Below are 21,183 nucleotides of genomic sequence, written 5' to 3' on the forward strand. Positions count from 1 at the left end.
ATAATTTACCTAGAAAAATGTGCACTCTGGATCATAAAGGATGTGTGGTCTGTTTACAGGAGTGGCTGGCAACACTGAACCCACAGGAATATCTAGTGTAATAACCCCAAAACACCTATATATTTATTTTCCACTTTTACTGATATATTCCTTTATAATTATAATTTTTGTTTGATATTTTTCTCTGTAATATCTTTTAACAGAATTTTCTTCCCCACTTTGAGCCACACAGTTTTAAAAACCAGCATTTCTGAAACATGATACTTTCAATTTAAAGGGGCATAAATTCATCTTGGATGGTAGTGCAAAATAGGCAAATCGTCATTCCCATTTTGCACTCTGTCCGATTTTCTTTTCCTGTTCCTTTTATTTTATTGCTCCCTCTCCCTCTGTTTATTTTTCTCTGTCCATTCCAATAAATCCTCGAGTTTTAACCAGGTATCCATTAGATTAATTACATCCACCTTTTCATTCCACACATAATCATCATCTGCAGTACTTTGTTGCTTATAAACCTGATATTTATTATATACTAAAAACAGCACATGGTGGCAACCTTCCAAAAGTATTGCACCTTTGGGTGGTGCTCTAAACATGATGTTATCATAGAATCATAGAACGGTTACAGCACCGAAGGAAGCCATTCAGCCCATCGAGTCCATGCCGGCTTTATGCAAGAGCAATCCAGCTAGTCCCACTCCCCCGTCCTATCCCCGAAGCCCTGCAAATTTTTTCCTTTCAAGTACTTAGCCAGTTCCCTTTTGAAAGCCACGATTGACTCTACTTCCACCACCACCCCCCCAATCCCCAGCAGTGCATTCACGATCCTAACCACCTTTGGTTCTTTTGCCAATCAACGTAGGTCTATGTCCTCTGGTTCTTAACCAACTGCCAATGGGAACAGTTTCTCTCTATCTACTCTGTCTAGACCCTTCATGATTTTGAATACCTCTATCAAATCTCCTCTCAACCTTCTCTGTTCCAAGGAGAACAACCCCAGCTTCTTCAGTCTATCCACATAACTAAAGTCCCTCATCTCTGGAACCATTCTAGTAAATCTCTTCTGCACCCTCTCTAAGGCCTTCACATCTTTCCTAAAGTGCGGTGCCCAGAACTGGACGCAATACTCCAGTTGTGGTCGCACCAGTGTTTTATGAAGGTTCATCATGACTTCTTTGCTTTTGACATATTATTTCATAGGGACACCTTAAATAGATAAAGAACCTTTAAAAACAAAGGAAGAGGAAAAAATATTCTCACAAAAATTTGTAAAAAAAAGAGATAATTTTAAAAATTGCAAAAAAGGTTTACCTAAAAAAATTGAAAACATTAGGTGAGGAATAAGTTGAAAAGCACCTGCGGCTCCATCTCTCCGCTTTCTCTTCCCTCCCCCAATCCTCCCCCTTTCTTCTCTCCCTTGTTCTCCCCCAGACATAGGTTGTTGATTGGTTGGGAGTAGGAGGCAGAGAGTAGGGATAAGGGGACTCTGATTGGCGGGATGTGACAAGTGGTGTTCCCCTGGGATTTGTACTGGGTCTTTTCGCCATATATATAAATGACTTGGATGAAGAAATAAAGAGCTGTATATCCAAGTTTGCAGATGACACTAAATTAGAAGGCATAGTGAATTGTGTAGATAGGACCAGGAAGTTACAAAAGTACATAGACAGACGAAATGAGTGGGCAAAACTGTGGCAGATGGAGTTCAATGTGAGGAAGTTTGAGGTAATCTTCTTTGAATCCAAGAAAGACAAATTGGAATATTTTCTTAACCACGAGAGACTAGGAACTATTGAGAAGCAAAGGGGTTTGGGTGTTCAGGTCTGCAAATCACTAAAAGCTCCCTCTCTCTCTCCCCATCCCCTTCATCCCTTTTCCTTATTTTTCCCTCCTCTTCCCCATTCGCTCTCCTACCCTTCTCCTTGCTCTCTCCTCCTCTTCCTCATTCCCTTTCTCCTCCTCTCCCCTTTTCCATTTTCTCCCTGTCCTCCTCCTACACCTCTCCCTTTCTCTTCCCTCCTCCCTCCTCTCTCCAACGTTTACCCCTCTCCTCTCCAAGTGCCCTCCCCCTCCCTCCTCTTCTAAATTCCACTTTTCCTCTCCCCCTCTTTCCACCTCTAATGCCCTTCCCTCTCCTATATTCCCCGTACCATCTTTCTCCCTCATCGTTCCATCCTGTCCCCCTCTCATCTCCAACTGCAGCCTTTGCTCCCCTCCCCTCTCCTAACTTTTCCTCCTCTTCCCCTCTCCACCTTCCTTTCCCTTTCTCCTTTCCTCCCCTGCCCCGTTTCCACTTTTTGCGTCCCTGTCCCTACCTCTTTTCTCCTTCCCACTTCTACCGATACCCCCTTGTCTTCATGTCCCTTCCCCCCCTCTCTCATTGTCCTCATCTCCTCCATTCCTCTCCTCTCCTTCCCTCTCCCACCTTTCCTCTCCTCCCCTCCTCACCACTCATCTTTCCATTTCATGCCATCCCTCATACCCCTCTACAATCTTCACCATATTCCCATCTCGCTCCCTCTCTGCTTTCCCCCCTCCCTCTCACCCCATCCTCCTTAACCTTTCCCTGTCACCCCATCACCTTGACCCATTTAACTCTTTTTCTCCCTCTACCCATCCTCTCTTCCACCTCTCCTCACCTTTCCTTTTCAACACTTCTTCTATTAACCACTCTTCCGCTCCCTTTCCCCTTTGCTCCTTTCCCTTTCCCTTCTCCTCCTCATTCTTCTTTCTCCTCCTTACCCTTCTATCCTCTTTTTCCACTCTCCCCTCCTTTCTCCATCGACCCCCTCCCTCTTGGCATTCATCTCCTCATTTTTCCTCTTTCCTCCTTTCCTTTGTCCGTCCACTTCTCCCCTTCACATCTTGTCTGATCGCCTATCCTCTCCTCTCCCTCCTCCTCATCCCCAGACACCCTGCTCCATCCTCGCACTCTCTTGTTTTCTGGCCTCCACCCTCTCCACTCTCTCTTCTCCTTAACCCTCTCATCTCCTCTCTGGCATCTTCTACTATCCTCTCCTCCTCTCACAGGACCCTCCTCCTCCCCATCCTTTTTTCCTCATCTCATCCCCCTCCTCGTCTCACTCTCTCTTCTCACTTTCTATTTTCCCTTCCCCAACTCATCACCCCTCCTCTCTTCTGCCTCCTCTCCACCTCACTTTTTTCTGCCCTTCACCTCTCCTCTCTCCTTTCCTTCATCCTCTACTCTAAACCCAACCCTCTCTTCTTTACTCTAACCCAATCTCTTCTTCTCACCTCTCCCTCCACTACTTCCTCTTCTCTTCTTGCCCCCAGTTCCCTTCCCCCTCTCCTTTCTCCCCCCCCTCCCATCTGCCTCTTCTCCTCTCTCCCACTTGGTTCCATTATGTCCCCGCCCTCTAATCCTGTTTGACCTGGCCTTGACACCACATGCGCAATGCAACAGAAGGTCGACTAGTGTTAGATTAAAAACACTTTCGTTTATCAATCAATATTATGATAATCCTTCCTGCCAGTTACTTGTTTATTGGTTTTTACTTCCACATTTTTAGTGCTTCAGCTGCCTCATGATAAATAATTATTTTATTTTTACATCTGTTATCATCCTCTTTTCAAAGCTTTATCTTTTTGCTTCGAGGTTAAGTATTTCCTAATTACATCCCACAAACTTAGGTTTAATTACTTGTTTTGTATTAACCCTATTGAGACCCCTTTGCTTGGAAGCTTTTTCCCGGTTTACTCATTGCCATTAGTAACAGTAAGGGATCCAAGTTTTGTAAGGTTTTTCAATTATTATGACCTTAAAACTACAGTTTGCTGAATAACTGGAACACAGTCAGAGGGGTTAAAATGTTGACGGGGGCCTGAGGCAAAGACAGATTAAGCAGATGGGCTAACCACATAGTGGCTGAGACAGATGTTGAAAACTCTTTCTGAGCTCTAAGGAGTTCTTGGTTTTACCAAGCCCTTCTAATGATGTTGTAACGGGCTTTTCTCTAAGGGCCACTGACAGTCATAAAGAGGGTATCATGTATTACTGACTATCTTCACTAGATTGGAGACTGTAACCTAAGTTCTCAGTTTTGAAGGCACAATTCCAGCATTCAAAGAATTTTAGAGAATGAATGATCCATTAGATAGTTCGCTTGAGTTATGGTGGTTTTGTGCATGTTAATATAAACCTTTACAACGATAAGAAGCAGTTCACTTGCTTAATGAACGGCACAGGTCACAGTACTAACAGCTGAAGATGAAACGTAACTCATCCAAACACCCTCGTATATGCGGACATGCTAGTTAATTAAAAATACAAAATCCCATCTGTGCTGTTGTGCTGTCTGCTATCAATCTGAAATCTGATTATATGCACATAGTTGGACATTTAAAAAAATGTGTGTAGCCATAGTTGCATATGTGGTAAAATCGCAGAATGCTTTTACAGCCATATATAGAGTGTTGATATCACATCCCGCATCAGAGATTTGGCTGCTCAGCTGTATTTTATTACTCTGCTATTTACTGGAAAATATTATATTGCAACATCTTTGGCCAGTGTTGCAATGCTGCATTAGGGGAAAAAATAGACAGGTACAGTGCCAATCACTAGAATCACTGCTGGGATTTAAATTTGGATCTTGATCGTGACATTCACTCGAAAGTTTACCTGTGGGTGAGTTCTCAATGTGACAACAATAGAGGTGTAAAGTAAAATAGCGCAAATGTCAATAAAATCAATTAAGGAGTCAAGCATTCATTATGAATGAATGAAAGGGCTTTTGGTTAGGTTGAACTTACAGCTATTTATATTGAACTGGTTCACACTGGCATTAAAACAATAGAAGACCACAGATTGGTAGAGGATATGAATTTCTCCCCTTAAGACCCAAAATAGTATTGTATCCTATTTTCCTTCTTCCTGTTGGTGCAAATACTTAAAGATTTGCAAAGGATGGAAGGTGAAAATGAAGGAGTAATTAAATGTATAAGTGAATGTATCAATAAAAAAAGGGCATTGTAAACTGGAAGGGAGACAGATGTATGGGATCAATCTCCTTATACATGGGTGAAGAAACAATTCACCTGAATTCTACTTTATCCGGCCACAGGTATTTGAACAACCTAGAAGACATGGCTGGAGATTACATCAGAACTGCCCTCGCTCTGCCAGAAGTGCGGAGTAAACGGGTGTTACCCCCTGGGCAGAAATCAGGCCGGGACTATTTTAACTCTCAAGCCTCACTTAAATACTACCAGCTGACATCCTGCCCTAAAGCAATGGAAAATCGCCCGGCCTAGAGGCCACCCACTGACGTAAGGTACTTGGCGAGATAGACATTCTGGGCCACCTCATGGGGGGGGTCTCACGTTCAGGAAGGGATGGGGAGGGGGAGGAGGGAGTCCAGTGCACAGGAGGCCTAAGGTTTTCTCGTGGGCCCGGAGGAGTACCCCTGCTCCTCGTCCTGCAAGGGAAAGAAAAAAACATAACCTTTATGCCCTCTTCTTCTTCCCGGCATCATATGTAAAGAAGAATCCCGTCAGCTTTGGGCGGGTGTCCACAGTGCCTGCTCAGTGGAGAAGATTGGAATTTGGAATGGTGCAATCCTTTCCAGGGCGTAATTAATCTGGGAGATTTTAACTACCCACCTGCCAGATATTCAATTTCACGCCCATAAAGTCAGGTTAAAAAGAAAGCTTTAAATAGAACATTAGAAATGTCTAAAAAAGCAAAAATAATCAATATTATTGATGAGGCAATATTTCACAAATCATTCCAAACAATCAGGCAAGGAACTTCACATTTCACTTTATAGTGGAGCACAAGTACACATCAAATTTCACACCTAATTGCAGCAGCACGGGGCTACAAGTAATATCTAGATGTACATAGCATTACATAGAATGTACAGCACAGAAACAGGCCATTCAGCCCAACAGGTCCATGCTGGTGTTTATGCTCCACATGAGCCTCCTCCCTCCCTACTTCATCTAACCCTATCAGCATTCTTCTAGTCCTTGAATATCTGGCTTCCCCTTAAATGCATCTATGCTAGTTGCCTCAATTACCCCTTGTAGTAGCGAGTTCCACATTCTAACCACTCTCTGGGTAAAGAAGGTTCTCCTGAATTCCCTATTGGATTTATTAGTGACAATCTTATATTTATGGCCTATAGTTTTGGTCTCCCCCGCAAGCGGAAACATCTTCTCTATGACTACCTTAACAAACCCTTTCATAATCTTAAAGAACTCTATCTGGTCACCCCTCAGTCTTCTCTTTTCTAGAGAGACCTAGCCTGCTCAATCTTTCCTGATAGGTGTAACCTCTCAGTTGTGGTATCATCCGAGTAAATTTTTTTTGCACCTTCTCCAATGCCTCTATATCCTTTTTATAATATGGAGACCAGTACTGTTCACAGTACTCCAAGTGTGGTCTAACCAAGATTCTATACAATTTTAACATAACTTCCCTGCTTTACAATTTATGGCCTTATTAACCTGCATTGCTACTTTTAGTGATTTGTGTATCTGTACCCCCCAGATCCCTCTGCTCCTCTACCCCATTTAGACTCTTATTATCTAAGCAGAATGTGGCCCCCTTATACTTCCTACCAAAACGTAATACCTCACACTTATCTATATTGAAATTCATTTGCCAATTACATGCCCATTCTGCAAGTTTGTTAATGTCTTTCCGTATTTTGTTGCAGTCCTCCTCGGTATTCACTATACCGTCAGTTTGGCGTCGTCCGCAAATTTTGAAATTGTACTTCCACTTTCCGAGTCCAAATTGTTTATGTAAATGGTGAACAACTGTGGTCCCAGCACTGATCCTTGTGGAACACCATTCCCCTTTTGCCAGTCTGAGTAACTTCCTTTAACCCCTACTCTTTGTTTTCTGTTTTGTAGCCAGCTTGCTATCCGTTCTGCTCCTTGTCCCCTGAATCCACATATTCTGACCTTAATCATGAGTCTGCTATGAGGTACCCTATCGAAGGCCTTTTGAAAATCTAAAAATATTACATCTATTGCATTAACCTTGTCTACCCTTTCTGTAACTTCTTCAAAGAATTCAATAAGGTTGATCAAGCATGACCTCCCCTTTTGAAATCCATGCTGACTATTCTTTATTATATTTTCGGTTTGTAAAGCGCTTTGGGACGTCCTGAGGTTGTAATAGTGTGGCAGTCGACTTTTAAATAACATCAATTAAAGGACTTGAATACAAATCAGCAGTAGCTATTAATTACTTATTAATTCCTTGCATAAGAGTGGATTGTAAGGTAAGACTTACATTTACAAGTTTAAATAATGTAAAAAGTAAAATTAAGTAAATTGGGGGAGAAGGGAAATAGGACTTTTGACAAATTTACATAAAAGTTAATTTTACATCTCCAATGTGTATGCAAATTAGTTTGTGTGCCTATCTTAAGAGACCGAGGCCAGCATAAGAAAATATTGTCAACGCTTTATCTGCTTAGCTCATCTGCCACAACATCTGTGAACTCTAAATAATTGAAGAAAGGCCCCTGAGACTGTTACAGAGCTACCTGCACAGGGCGAGGATTAATTCATCATTGTCATACAATAGAATCATCGAAATTTCAACACAGAAGGAGACTATTCAGCCCATCGTGTCAGTGCCGGCCGAAAAAGAGCCATCCAGCCTAATCCCACTTTCCAGCTCTTGGTCCGTAGCCTTGTAGGTTGTTGCACTTCAAGTGCATATCCAAATACTTTTTAAATGTGATGAGGGTTTCTGCCTGTACCACCCTTTCAGTTAGTGAGTTCCAGACCCCCGCCACCCACTGGGTGAAAAAAATTCTCCTCAGCTCCCCTCAAATCCATCTACCAATCACATTAAATCTATGCCCCCTGTTTTTTGACCTTTCTGCTAAGGGAAACAGGTCCTTCCTATCCACTCTATCTAGGCCCCTCATAATTTTATACACCTCAATTAAATCTCCCCTCAGCCTCCTCTGATCCAAAGAAAACAACCCCAGCCTATCCAATCTTTCCTCAGAGCTAAAATTCTCCAGTCCTGGCAACATCCTCATAAATCTCCTCTCTACCCTCTCCAGTGCAATCACATTTTCCTGTAATGTGGTGACCAGAACTGTATGCTGTACTCTAGCTGTGGCTTAACTAGTGTTTTATACAGTTCTAGCATAACCTCCCTGCTCTTATATTCTTTGCCTTGGCTAATAAAGGAAAAGTATCCCGAATGCCTTCTTAACCACCTTATCTACCTGTCCTGCTACCTTCAGGAATCTGTAGACATGCACTCCGAGGTCCCTCTGTTTCTCTACACTTCTCAGTATCCTACCATTTATTATGTATTCCCTTGCCTTGTTTGCCCTCCCCAAATGCATTACCTCACACTTATCCAGATTGAATTCCATTTGCCACTTTTCTGCCCACCTGACCAGTCCATTGATATCTTCCTGCAGTCTATAGCTTTCCTCCTCACTATCAACCACACGGCTAATTTTTGTATCATCTGCAAACTTCTTGATCAAGCCCCCCACATTCAGGTCTAAATCAATATATACGATAAAAAGCAAGGGACCTAGTACTGAGCCTTGCGGAACCCCACTGTAAACAGCCTTCCAGTCACAAAAACACCCATCGACCATTACCCTTTGCTTCCTGCCACTGAGCCAATTCTGGATCCAACTTACCACTTTCCCTTGGATCCCATGGGCTTTTACTTTTCTGACCAGTCTGCCATTTGGGACCTTGTCAAAAGCCTTACTAAAATCCACGTAGGCTACATCAAATGCACTACCCTCATCGACCGTCCTTGTTACCTCCTCAAAAAATTCTATCAGGTTAGTCAGACACGACCTTCCCTTAACAAATCCATGCTGGCTGTCCTTGATTAATCTGTGCCTTTCTAAATGACGATTAATACTATCCCTCAGAATTTTTTCCAATAATTTGCCCACCACCGAGGTTAGGCTGAATGACCTGTAATTACTCAGTCTATCCCTTTCTCCCTTTGTAAACAATGGTACAAATAGCAGCCCTCCAATCCTCCGGCACCACACCTGTAGCCAGGGAGGATTGGAAAATGATGGTCAGAGCCTCCATTATTTCCTCCCTTGCTTCTCTTAACAGCCTGGGTTACATTTCATCCGAGCCTGGCGATTTATCTACTTTCAAAGATGCTAAGCCCCTTAATACATCCTCTCTCACTATCCCATCCAATATTTCACACTCATCCTCCTTAACAATAGTCCCCCTCTTTTGTGAAGACGGACGTAAAGTATTCATTAGAAAAACAATACTCATGTCTTCCGCCTCCACACACAGGTTACTTTTTTGGTTTCAAATAGGCCCTACTCTTCCCTTAGTTGTCCTCTTGCTCTTTCTGTATTTATAACACATCTGGACAGAATCTTTATCCCCGTACATTTGTAACACGGTGCTATCTGTGGGCCTGCAGTAGGCAGCAGATCTTAGCAACATTCAGTCACAGAAAGGATTAGGGTGGAGCGATCAACTGAGTGACACACACCCGTTAAAACGGACTGTTACAAATTCTAAAATATCTAATATAAAAAAGGATGTGAAAACGCTAATAAACCCTGGGTCATCCTAATTTCATTGGAGTAGCAGAAGCAGTAGGAAAGTAAATATTGCAATGGCACTAGGTATATTTAGGCTGGGAAATTCCTTGCAGCTGTTCCCGCTGCGTTGGCATTACATTGCCAGAAGTGCAGCGGAAATCCTGCTTACATACGCACTTTCGGCAATGTAATGCCAACGCAGCGGGAACAGCTGCAAGGAATTTCCCAGCCTAAATATACCTAGTGCCATTGCAATATTTACTTTCCTACTGCTTCTGCTACTCCAATGAAATTAGGATCGGGATCAGCTCCGAAGAATTTCATGGCCTTAGCATTACAGCAGTGACTTCACTTTGTTGGCTGTAAACCGCTTTGGGACATCCTGAGGTCGTGAAAGGCGCTATATAAATGCAAGTCTTTTTAGCACTCGACATTTGATGCTAACTAAATTAACGATGTTGGGAAAAGAAAACAAGGAGCAGGTTCTATTAGTCTCAAACCCTCCCAACCATTCACACATATTGCAGTGTGAAAATGATGGCAGTAACACAAAGCACAGCAGAAGAACATGTAAATTACAATTTATAAGTTTATCCAGTATTTCTCCGTATCGAGATATATAGAGATGATTCCTGTGCCATGGTGCATGAGATCATTTGTTGTATCATCATTGATGCACACGTTTATAATGATTGTAGAATGGGTCCAGTATTACTTGATGTGGCCTTTTATGTGATTGTAATTTTAAGTGGGACTACATGCTGGTGCTCTAGCATGATGGGCAACAGCCACAGGTTGTGGTTTTCTGCCTGTAGTTCTTCAATGAGAAAATTCCTGATTTCTTTCTGTTGGCGGGGGGGTGGGAGGGAGGGGGGAAGCAGTGGCGCAAAGTAAAGAAGAAATAGTCCTGGTGACAGAACAAAAACTAAAGGCTGAGTCACCTTCAAAAGTGACACTGGGGAGCTCTTTACTTGCCGATGCTGTCAGTCACGGATGGATTATGGCATGGGACTGATCCTTCTGTATCTGATATCCATGGCAGATTTCAACAAGTTGCCAAACAAGCCAAGTTCCACATTGGACTATATCCAGTAATGTTATCCTATTATGCATTCAGTGTCACCTCAATAACTTAATAAATCTTCATTGAATGAACCCTGAGCTCAGTGTATGGGTCTCACACCTACAAATTAATAGGTGTGAGGAAAATTATTAGAATTTAAAGGGACTCATTTTTTTTTATATTAGTTCATGGGATGTGGGCATCGCTGGCGAGGCCGGCATTTATTGCCCATCCCTAGTTGCCCTTGAGAAGGTGGTGGTGAGCCACCTTCTTGAACCACTGCAGTCCGTGTGGTGAAGGTTCTCCCACAATGCTGTTAGGAAGGGAGTTCCAGGATTTTGACCCAGCGACGATGAAGGAACAGCGATATATTTCCGAGTCGGGATGGTGTGTGACTTGGAGGGGAACGTGCAGGTGGTGTTGTTCCCATGCACCTGCTGCTCTTGTCCTTCTAGGTGGTGGAGGTTGCGGGTTTGGGAGGTGCTGTTGAAGAAGCCTTGGCGAGTTGCTGCAGTGCATCCTGTGGATGGTACACACTGCAGCCACTGTGCGCCAGTGGTGAAGGGAGTGAATGTTTAGGGTGGTGGATGGGGTGCCAATCAAGTGGGCTGCTTTGTCCTGGATGATTAAAATAGGAAAATGTGATCATTATAGAAAAAAGCATACAAAACCGATGACAATATTGGCACTTAAATTTTTCTACAGACATTTAGGCTTAGAAAATGGATCCGCCATGCCCGTTTTGCAGGTGTACAGGTCCAACATAGCGGGTGGCGTGCGTACACTCATTCCGCACAAGAGGTACGCTGCCCACCATGTTGGTAAAGGCTCGTCCATAGGTATTCAGTGTGTTCACCTGAAATAGTTGTTCGACCTTTTCCATATGCAAATAGAAGCCCCAACGTCTGTTTGAGGCCCCCTCAAAATTGAATTGTGCATGAGCACAGCATGTGCGGTCAGTTTCTTCAGGCGCTGGGCAGCCAAACCAGTGGAGGCTGCCACCGGAAAGGTAAGTTTAAATTTTTTTTTTACTGACCTTATTGTGAAGTAGGGAGGATCAGGAGTGCTGCTCCCAGTTCCCCGCTAAATCCGTGGGTCGCTGGTCCATTTCCTTGCTAAATGCCGACTACAAGATTCTATCTAAGGTCATCGCCAACAGGCTCAAGTCTGTTCTGGAGTTGGTGATCCACCCCGATCAGACCTGTGTTGTACCCAACAGGAAGATCTCTGAAAGCCTTGCGCTACTCAGGGACACGCAGGACCGGAGAGTGAACACCTGCCTTATCAGCTTGGACCAGGAGAAGGCCTTCGACAGAATATTCCACACGTACATGATGGACGTGCCCACCTAAATGGGGTGTCGGGAGGGACTCCGCGATTGGATCCGATTGCTCTACGTGAACATCCATAGCACAGTCCTAATCAACAGGTGGGAGTCGGATAGCTTTCTGATCAGATCTAGAGTCAGGCAGGGCTGACATCTCTCTACGGTCTTGTTCGTGTGTTGTATCGAGCCGTTTGCCACATCCATCAGGAAGGACACAGGTATTACGGTGGGGGGAGGGGGGGTGACGATCCCAGGCAGCAGAGGCTCACAGGTTAAGGCCTCCCTGTGCATTGACGACATCATTGTCTTTTGCTCTGATCAGCAGTCGGTCCACAGATTGACGGGCATCTGCGACCAGTTCGAGCTGGCCTCGGGGGCCAAAGTGAACCGTAGCAAGAGCGAGGCCACGTTCATTGGCAGGTGGGAGACCCGATCCTTTGTCCCCTTCACCGTCCAGTCTGACTACCTGAAGGTGCTGGGGATCTGGTTCGGGGGGCCCCAGGCCTACACCAAGAACTGGGAGGATTGGGTCGCCAAGGCCAAACAGAAGCTTGGTATGTGGTGGTGGTGGGGGTTGGTGGGGGGTGGGCGTTCCCTCTCCATGGCCGGCAGGAATCTGGTGATAAGTTGTGAGGTGCCCGCAGTGTTGCTCTACGTGGCCCAGGTCTGGCCCATTCCCCGCCGCTCCGCCATCACAGTCACCCAAGCCATCTTCCACTTTGTCTGGAGGTCCAAGGTAGTCCGCGTCTACAGGGAAAGGGGGGAAGGGCATCTCCAATGCCACCATGATCCTAATGGCCACCTTTGTGTGTGGCTGCCTCAGGGTGCATGTAGAGCCCCGGTATACAAACACCAAGTGTCACTACATGCTGAGTTTCTACTGTCCACCACACCAAGAAGGTTGGGTCCGGCCACGCTGGCTGAGCAGATGCAGGACGTCCCATCCAACTGGACCGTACCCCACCACCCGTCCCAGGTGGAAAAGTTCTTGAAGAGGAACTCCTTCAACCACAAGGTAGTCAGCACGGAACGTTCTGGGGGTCCTGCAGGGAAAGGAGAGGGTGGATCCAATTGGGCAGTCCCCCGACTGGACAGTTGAAGCCATTTGGCAGAATGTCTCGTCACTGGAACTGACCAACAAGCACCAGGATGTAGCCTGGATGGTGATGAGAAAGGCCCTTCCAGTGTGGTCTTTCCTGCACGCATGGAATCTCAACGCCACCGCAAGCTGCCCTCGAGGCTGCAGCAGGGACAAGACCGTCGTCCACCTCCTGATGGACTGCCCCTTCGCGCAGAGGTGTGGAGAGAGATGCGTTGGTATCTGTCCTGGTTCATCCCCAACAGCTCGGTAACACAGGACGCTGTGCTCTACGGGCAGTTTCCTGGGGCGCACACCAAGACAGATATTAACTGCTGCTGAAAGACCATCATCTCGATGAGAGAGGCCCTTTGGTCCACCCAAACCATACTGGTCTTCCAGCTGAAGAAGCTGTCCATGACTGAGTGTTGCCGACTGGCACACTCCAAGGACCAGGAGTACATGCTGCGGGACACACTGAAGCGAAGTGCGGTCTACGCAAAGGCTTGATGGGGAAAGGCCACCATATAAGGCCATCCCATCTTGTATTGTACAGAATGTATTCGAAGGTATGTACTGTTTTGTATTGTAATAATGGAATTGTAGTGTGTACAATCTGTATTGTATTGTTTTGAATTGTAATTGTGATATTTACATTGAACTGTGTGTATCTTTAAATTTTATGAAATAAAGTATATTTTGAAATTTAAAAAAAAAATTCCAGATTGCCTTACCACCCCCGCCCCCCCACCTCCACCTCCCTGTGGACTAATAACCTCAGTTGGTGTCAGATCTGGCCGATCTTGGTGCCTCCCGGGACCAGCGAGCTGCCTCTGTGGCTTGGACTGATTCCTGCAGCACGCCTGTAATAAACAATTGAGGCTAATGGACCAATTTTCCATGGTCCCACCGCTGGCCTCATTAGGTGCACACTGCATATGCTACACTGGGATCAGGCCCCATTTCGGGGGCAGTTCAATTTATGGGTCTTAGTCTATTTCTAGTTAAAAGAAGCTGCAAATGGTTGCATAAAATTGGCAGTTCTAACTAATAAGAATCCTGATTAAAGTTCTAGCTTTTCCCAGAATTCTTTTTACCTCTTGCTCCAGCTGTTCCCTGTCATAATCCCACACCAGCTTTTCCATTTACTCTTCAACAATGGTTCAGGTTAGTTATAACTTTTCTCCTTAAAGGAATTCTGGCAAAGGAACATTTTTCAAACCCTTCTCATACACTGTTTGTGCTTTTCCCACCTGTTATGCCATTTTCTAATAAAGGTCTCAGTTTTTCACACTTTATATTGGTTAAGGTTGTAACTTTCCTTGTTTTTCTGGGTTCCGATCTGCAGGTGAATGATTTTATTTAAGTAAGTGTAGGTACACAAAGCACAGAATTAACTTCTCTTCAATCCTTCATTTTTATAATTTATTCAAGAGCAGAGACTGGGACAACTTTATTACTAGACACCCCTCAACCTGTGTAACCTCTGCAGTGTAAATTCCAAAAATGTTATAGTTTAAGTTAAAAAAAAAACATTGGTGCTGAAGTCACTGTGACTCAATTTGTTAGAATATGGGTCAGTGCCCACAGGTCCCAATGCTTCAGCATTTAGATCTCAGCTGTACCATCAGGGTTCGAGGATGGAGGGAAAATTGGAGACCACATCTCGCTATGTCTATACTTAGTGGTCAGCTCAAGATTGGAATTAGCAGAGAGCTGGAAACAAGTCTTCCATCTGCCTGCGTTGCTTGGAAAATGGCTTTGGAGATTGGAACAGAAAACAATGTAAATTAAAAATGGGGAGCTGGCGAGAGGAATAACTTAAATAATGTACAATACTACATTTTAATAATGTGTGTCTAGGTTAGTTCACGTTATTAGTTCATTGAGATCATATATGTTAAAAAAAGAACTAAATCCAGATCCTTTTAACTGATGTCCAAACAACAAAATGAGGTATTTTCTTTGAATATATTTGAGTTCTGATTGGATTTTGGATGGAGTTCAAAGTTATCACAATTGCATCAACAGTAAGTAGAATTTTTAAGTAGAAATGCAGGGAGAGCATAATTAATATTCTGGAAAAGCAGGGCAAGGTTTTATTATGCTGCGATTGCCACGTTGAGCTAATACTTGTTATAAACTTTTCAATACTGTGATTCACTCTGCTAAATGAGCAATGAATATTCATGGTTAAATTCATGAGAGAAAGATGCTCCAAGTGAAATCTTGCAGCCGTGACAGTTGAAGATTGGACTTTTGCTGCAACAGAAAACTTTTGTGAAACTTGTTTTTTGGAGTTCACTGAGGATTTACCTTAAGGAAGGTAACCTTTCTGTGAGAGATACAAAATTCATTGCGGTACATTTTTCTCTTCACCGCATGGATGGTAATCTAGTGGAAATCAACGGAATGAAAATCGGACAGGTTCTATAATGGGCGGGTGATCCACTCCATTAGATTACCACCCATGCGGTGAAAATGTACCAAACATGCCATGTTTGCTAAAAATTTTAAAACAACGAATGTAAACGGGTTTCAATAGTAGGTGGCCATCGTGGGTCATCACCACACATTTCTTTTGGCCATGAAGTTGAGTTTTCAGCACCCCCACCCCCCAACCATTCCCATACCAGTCAGCAATGCAGTTTTTGCTTCAGCTTCCCAACATTGGGAAAGATTTAAAACCAGAAAATACAAGTGACAATTGTGACTTTTAAACAGGTGGCAGTAAAATTAGGGACAATTCCAAAATAAAAGCAACCAACGCAATTTGAACTATTCTTAATTGAAGAGGTTCTGTAAAGAATTTTTTTAATTCATTCTCGGGATGTGGGCATCGCTGGCAAGGCTGGCATTTATTGTTCATCTCTAGTTGCCCTGAGAAGTTGGTGGCCTTTCTCCTTGAACCGCTGGTAGTGGGTTAATATAATTGTGAGGCTTGCTAGGTCACTTCAGAATGCAGTTAAGAGTTGGTGTGGGACTGGAGTCACATATAGGCCAGACCAGAAAAGGACAGCAGGTTTCCTTCTCTAAAACACATTAGTCATGTAGCACTAGTCATAAATCTAAGGTGTAGTAAGACAGAAATGGGAAGCCATCAAGAGGCCACCTTTGTGCTGTTACAAGCTGATTTTGGGTACACATCAATGTAAAAATAGCAGGGCAACCCAGGAGATTACTGAGCAGACTAAAGCCTTGAGCTTTGAGTTTGCACTAAGTGCAGTATTACTTCTTTTTAAGTGTATTCCCAATTTTTTTTGAACACGTGGGGGCAAATTTTCAACCTCACCGCATGGCGGTAATCTGGTGGAGCAGATCACCCACCTGAACTCAATGGAATAAAAATGAGGCGGGCTCTATAACGAACGGGTGATCTGTTCCACCAGATTACCGCCCATGCGGTGAAGGCGAAAATTTACCCTATAACCTTGTGATAGCTTCCATTTCCTTTCATGGTTTGCTGCTTGTAAAGTAGCACCTCCGCCAAGTGCAGTTCAATTGCTTGTGACCAACTGAAATTAAAATGATGGGAACTCTGCAACCCTAATTGCTCAAAAATATGTATAAACGATCAGTCCAAAGATCAGTAATGGATAAATTAATAACTGCTATTGAAATCCTGAATAAAACTAATGAGCCGGACATTTATGTTTGCTGTGAGTAATTAGCAATTTTTATGCATGAAACCGTGAGGCAAAGTCTAATGCAAATCTATTTTGTTGGAAGGAAATTTTAAAAAATTGCTGGTGAATGTTCCTGTATCAGAGGTTTTTTTGCAAATTTAACAATCAAAAAAAAGCTTTGTAATCCAAATTAAACTGAAGTCTATCCTTATGTAAAGGCTTTGTACACAGGCTGTAAATTATAATAAAATTGTACATCCTAATATTTCACTCAATGATGAGGATTGTTGAGAACGACCATTGATTTCTACAATTATTAACCGGTGTTTGTCTGGAAATGCTGGTGAATGCAGCTCGGCAGTTTTTCATGATGTTGCAAGGCTCCTCGATTGGTGCTAATTTGATAACAGTGACTGCATTAGTTTCCCATCAATATGAGTGAGAAGATCTATTTGTACTTGATATGACTTGTAACAAAATGTAAACCAGAGTGTAGAAAAATAAGAGTAATTGTTAATGAAGTCAGATGATTAGGGGGTAAATTTTCTTATGATTTTATCACATGTTGTGCATAGAGAAAATCTTTCCTTGATTCGGATTTGAAAAGGAACAAATCAGGATGAAAAAGGAACCACTGCAAATCTAAGAATGCTGCATAATTGGCTTTCAAATTCCTATTTATCATTTGTGCAAATCCAGAATGACACCAGCAATTAATCTGGTGAACAACCTTTGCAATGCAGGTGTTAGATATGTATCGGAACAGGATCTACCATTAGTAAATAAAGCTGTTCTTGGATTGGATTTAGCTGGGCACTAGTGCCATTGGCTCCCAACTCATAGGTCTTGTGCAGCCCGAGAATAAACGTGTCAAATTTGCTAAGGTCAGGTGATAAGAAGGCCATTTTTTTTAACTGTTTCTGGTGGCTGGCTTTAGTGAATCAAGAAACTTTACTTTGGAGTTACCGCCAGCTTTGTGAGACCCATGCGGTGTGAGCCGATGGCACGAACACTCCGCTGAACTCAATGTAAAAACAGCTTATAGCGACAACAGTACTTTCAACTGTTTTCTGCTAAACTGATTAAAAGAGGGTCATTCTCCTGGAGGTAGAAGTAATAATTTATTAAAGAGAAAAATTTGGCAATCTTTTCCCTTTCAAATTCAGTGGGGGTAATTTTGACTTTGGCTGATAGTGTAAAATGGGCGAAATCGAGTCAGCCGCCTGTTATACATCTCTCCTGATTTTCATTTCCAATGATTACTGAAGCAATATTACATGCATTCATTTTCTAATTTACTCACAATTGTCATAACAGCTACTGGTCCTAATAGATTGAAGGTTCGTTTGACCAAGTTTTAGATAGAAAATTATAATTTACAGCAAAACTGGAAATAACCAATAAAAAATACATAATTGATACAAAACTCATCAGAGCTAATCTTTGACTTTAAAAGAATTACAATATCCCCATCCCAGCTGCAGGTATTGAGCCATAAATAGTACTCCTGTTCCTCCAATAGAGATCAGTCCATTCTGAAAAGACCCAACTCTATCCGGATGAGGAAATTAAATGTGCAACATTTAATAGATTTACATAAACTATAAATCCATGTGTTAATTAGTTACCATGTACTGTCCCCTGAATGTCAGAGGCTATTGCCACGATTCCCAAGGCTACTACTATGTTCAGGGCACTACTGTCTCCCAACAAACATGGTCATTGCCAGCCACATTGCCAAGGCTGCTATATTTTCTGAGGTTGCCATCAGTACTGTCCGCAAGGACACCACCAGTTGTGGATGATCTTGGTCCCTTCTGTGATAACACCATCACCATTCATGAGACTGCTGATACCCTTCACAAGCGCAGTGACCCTATCAGGCTGGCTACTAAGCTTTCCAAAGTTAGTTAGTCTCTCTTGGGGCTGTTGGTGCTCTTCCCCTGTCAATACAGTAACATACTTGAATTTAGTTCCCACAAATGTAATAAACAGTACATTGCATGAAGAAGTTTGTACAATTTGTCATGTTGTAACTTTAAAGAAACTTCAGATTTTTGCAAACAAATTTGGTGTGGCACAGAACTTCCATCAAAGTGACTGCTGCTAGACTACATTCTCAACATGCCCCATTTGACTGAGTATCGGCATAGCCTGTCAGATTGAGTATTTGCTATGTACTGTGCTTAAATTGAAAGTTTTAAAATGTAGGCTTAGATTCTTTCAAGTATTTACACACCACCCCCCATGACAAACAATGAATGGTTTAGAATCTTAACCCTTTATCACCCAGACATTTGTACCGTAAATTGGTTTAACACCTGATTATGGGACTCATCAGGAAACTGATTTATTATCCAGGATAAATATCTCACAATAGTCAAAATTAACTTTAGAAAAGGATACAAGGTAAAAAATACTACATTATATATTATCTTTGCAACTTTCTCTAATCTAATCTTGTGATACATATTTATTCAGATTGACAAAACTTCCAAATGTTTGAATATGGAGAATTTATATTTTGGTTTTTATTTTTTGCATGTTAGGTGAACAGCAATCTATTCACTGACAATTTCTTGACATGTTTGATTCTAAATTTTCAGTGCGAACCCAAAAATTAAGGGAAGCATCGATGATATCACGTTTTGTCACCTAGTTTAAGGGGAGAGTGCAGATGAAATTTATTTGTGAAGCCTTCTTTCTTACACAGGTATTGATGGCATGCAAAAGTTAAAGGGGCTTTCCTCTCATTTAATAGGTTTGATCTTCCCTTAGATCGCTATTCATGTATAGGGTTGAAAAACAAAGTTGGAAAAATTCACATGCGTCAGCCACAATGTTTAAAACAAAGCAAGAAAATATTTAAAATACATAATAGTTTTCACTTCTGTAAATATTAATTAATGGTAATCAATTGTATTTGAACACACTGAGAAAATGACAAAATCACTGTGTAGTTGTTTGTTTTTGCTTGTCTTCATTTTCATTGAATGGAACTTCATTAAAATCATTGACTGACACACTTTCCCTTGCACACGCACCATTGCTGTTTTTCAACCTTTAAAATGGTAATTTTCTTCTTCAAAATGTATTCTCACTTCCTGGCAATTCCATCAAACACAAATCTTTTTGAAGTCTCTTGAAAGGTATTGAGTAGCAGAATAAAAGTGCCATTCAAACAACACAAAATTCCATATAATAATGAGGCAGGTTGACACAGATGAAACAGAACTGAAATCATAACTTTCTTTAAACAAGTGATGAAATCGTGACAGTCGATATGAGGTAGGACCATACCATACAAGTATCCATGTGATTTATATCAATTAGTGTTAATTGTATTCAGGTGGTGCATATCAACCAGGGACTCTCTTGTATCCATTTATATGAGAGCTTATCTAGGGTGTGGAGGTTGTGGTGTAGATCTCTGTGAATAAAGGCTTGGAAGCAACTGAAGACCGGGCTTTAGTATTCTATCCTTCACCGCCAGGCTATCCAATTTATAACAACCGGGCTGCATGTAAACAGGCTTTCTGCCGCACTTCTGGCAAAGTTATGGCGGTGGAGCGGGAACAGCTCTGGGCAAAGTGCCGGCCAAAACAGAAAATACTGGAAACACACAGGTCAGTCAACATCTGTGGAGAAAAAAAAGAAAGACTTGCATTTATTTAGCACCTTTCATGACCTCAGGATGTCCCAAAGCACTCTACAACCAATGAAGTACTATTTTTTTAAGTGTAGTCACTGTTGTAATAAAGGAAATGCAGCAGCCAATTTGCACACAGTGAGGTCCCACAAACAGCAATGTCCCACAAACAGCAATGTGATAATCACTAGATAATCTGTTTTTTCAGTGACGTTGGTTGAGGGATAAATATTGGCCGAGAGAGCAGGAGAACTTCCATGCTCTTCATCAAAATAATGCCATGGGATCTTTTACGTCCACCTGAGAGGGCAAACGCCTCAGTTTACATCTCATCTGACAGTGCAGCACTCCCTCAGTACTGAACTGAAGTGTCAGCCTAGGTTTTGTGCACAAGTCCGGCTGTACTTCTTTCAATGATGGGTATATATTAATATACATTTTTTGCTATTCTTAGCACTGATGTGAATTATTTGCATTTCTCAATATAAATATCAGTTACCATACAGCTGTTGCAAAGTGTAAATTTCTCCCTTCCCCATCTAAAATTTTGTGGAGTGAATGTGTGTGTTTATCAAAGTGAAAAGAATAACTGTACTGCGGAGTTGAACATTTTCCAAGTGCTGGCATCAAACACTACCAGGTCGAGAATATCTGTTCCAAATGTAGAGTAAAGTTCCTTCTAGTCTGCTCCAACAATGCACCTCAGCAACAATCTCAGAACGCCACTCCATCTCCATTTTATACACCAGCCGCCCTTTTGGTCTTTCTGACTAATACTTTCAATTCGATAGCAACTTGCGATTAGTTATAGGCAGTTTGTATTGTTCAACTGCACCCATTAGGTTAACATTAGGTTAACATTTTGGGATACAGTATATGAGTAATTTGAGACATG

At 42.4% G+C, this 21,183-nt stretch overlaps 1 long non-coding RNA gene across 2 annotated transcripts in view; it reads left to right on the plus strand.

The window, feature by feature from the left end:
• Positions 1–21,183, plus strand: part of LOC137324556 (uncharacterized) — a 262,292-nt gene that overhangs the window by 210,924 nt on the left and 30,185 nt on the right. The window lies entirely within an intron of this gene.

Source organism: Heptranchias perlo, chromosome 8 (assembly GCF_035084215.1).
Source record: "Heptranchias perlo isolate sHepPer1 chromosome 8, sHepPer1.hap1, whole genome shotgun sequence".
Taxonomy (NCBI): domain Eukaryota; kingdom Metazoa; phylum Chordata; class Chondrichthyes; order Hexanchiformes; family Hexanchidae; genus Heptranchias; species Heptranchias perlo.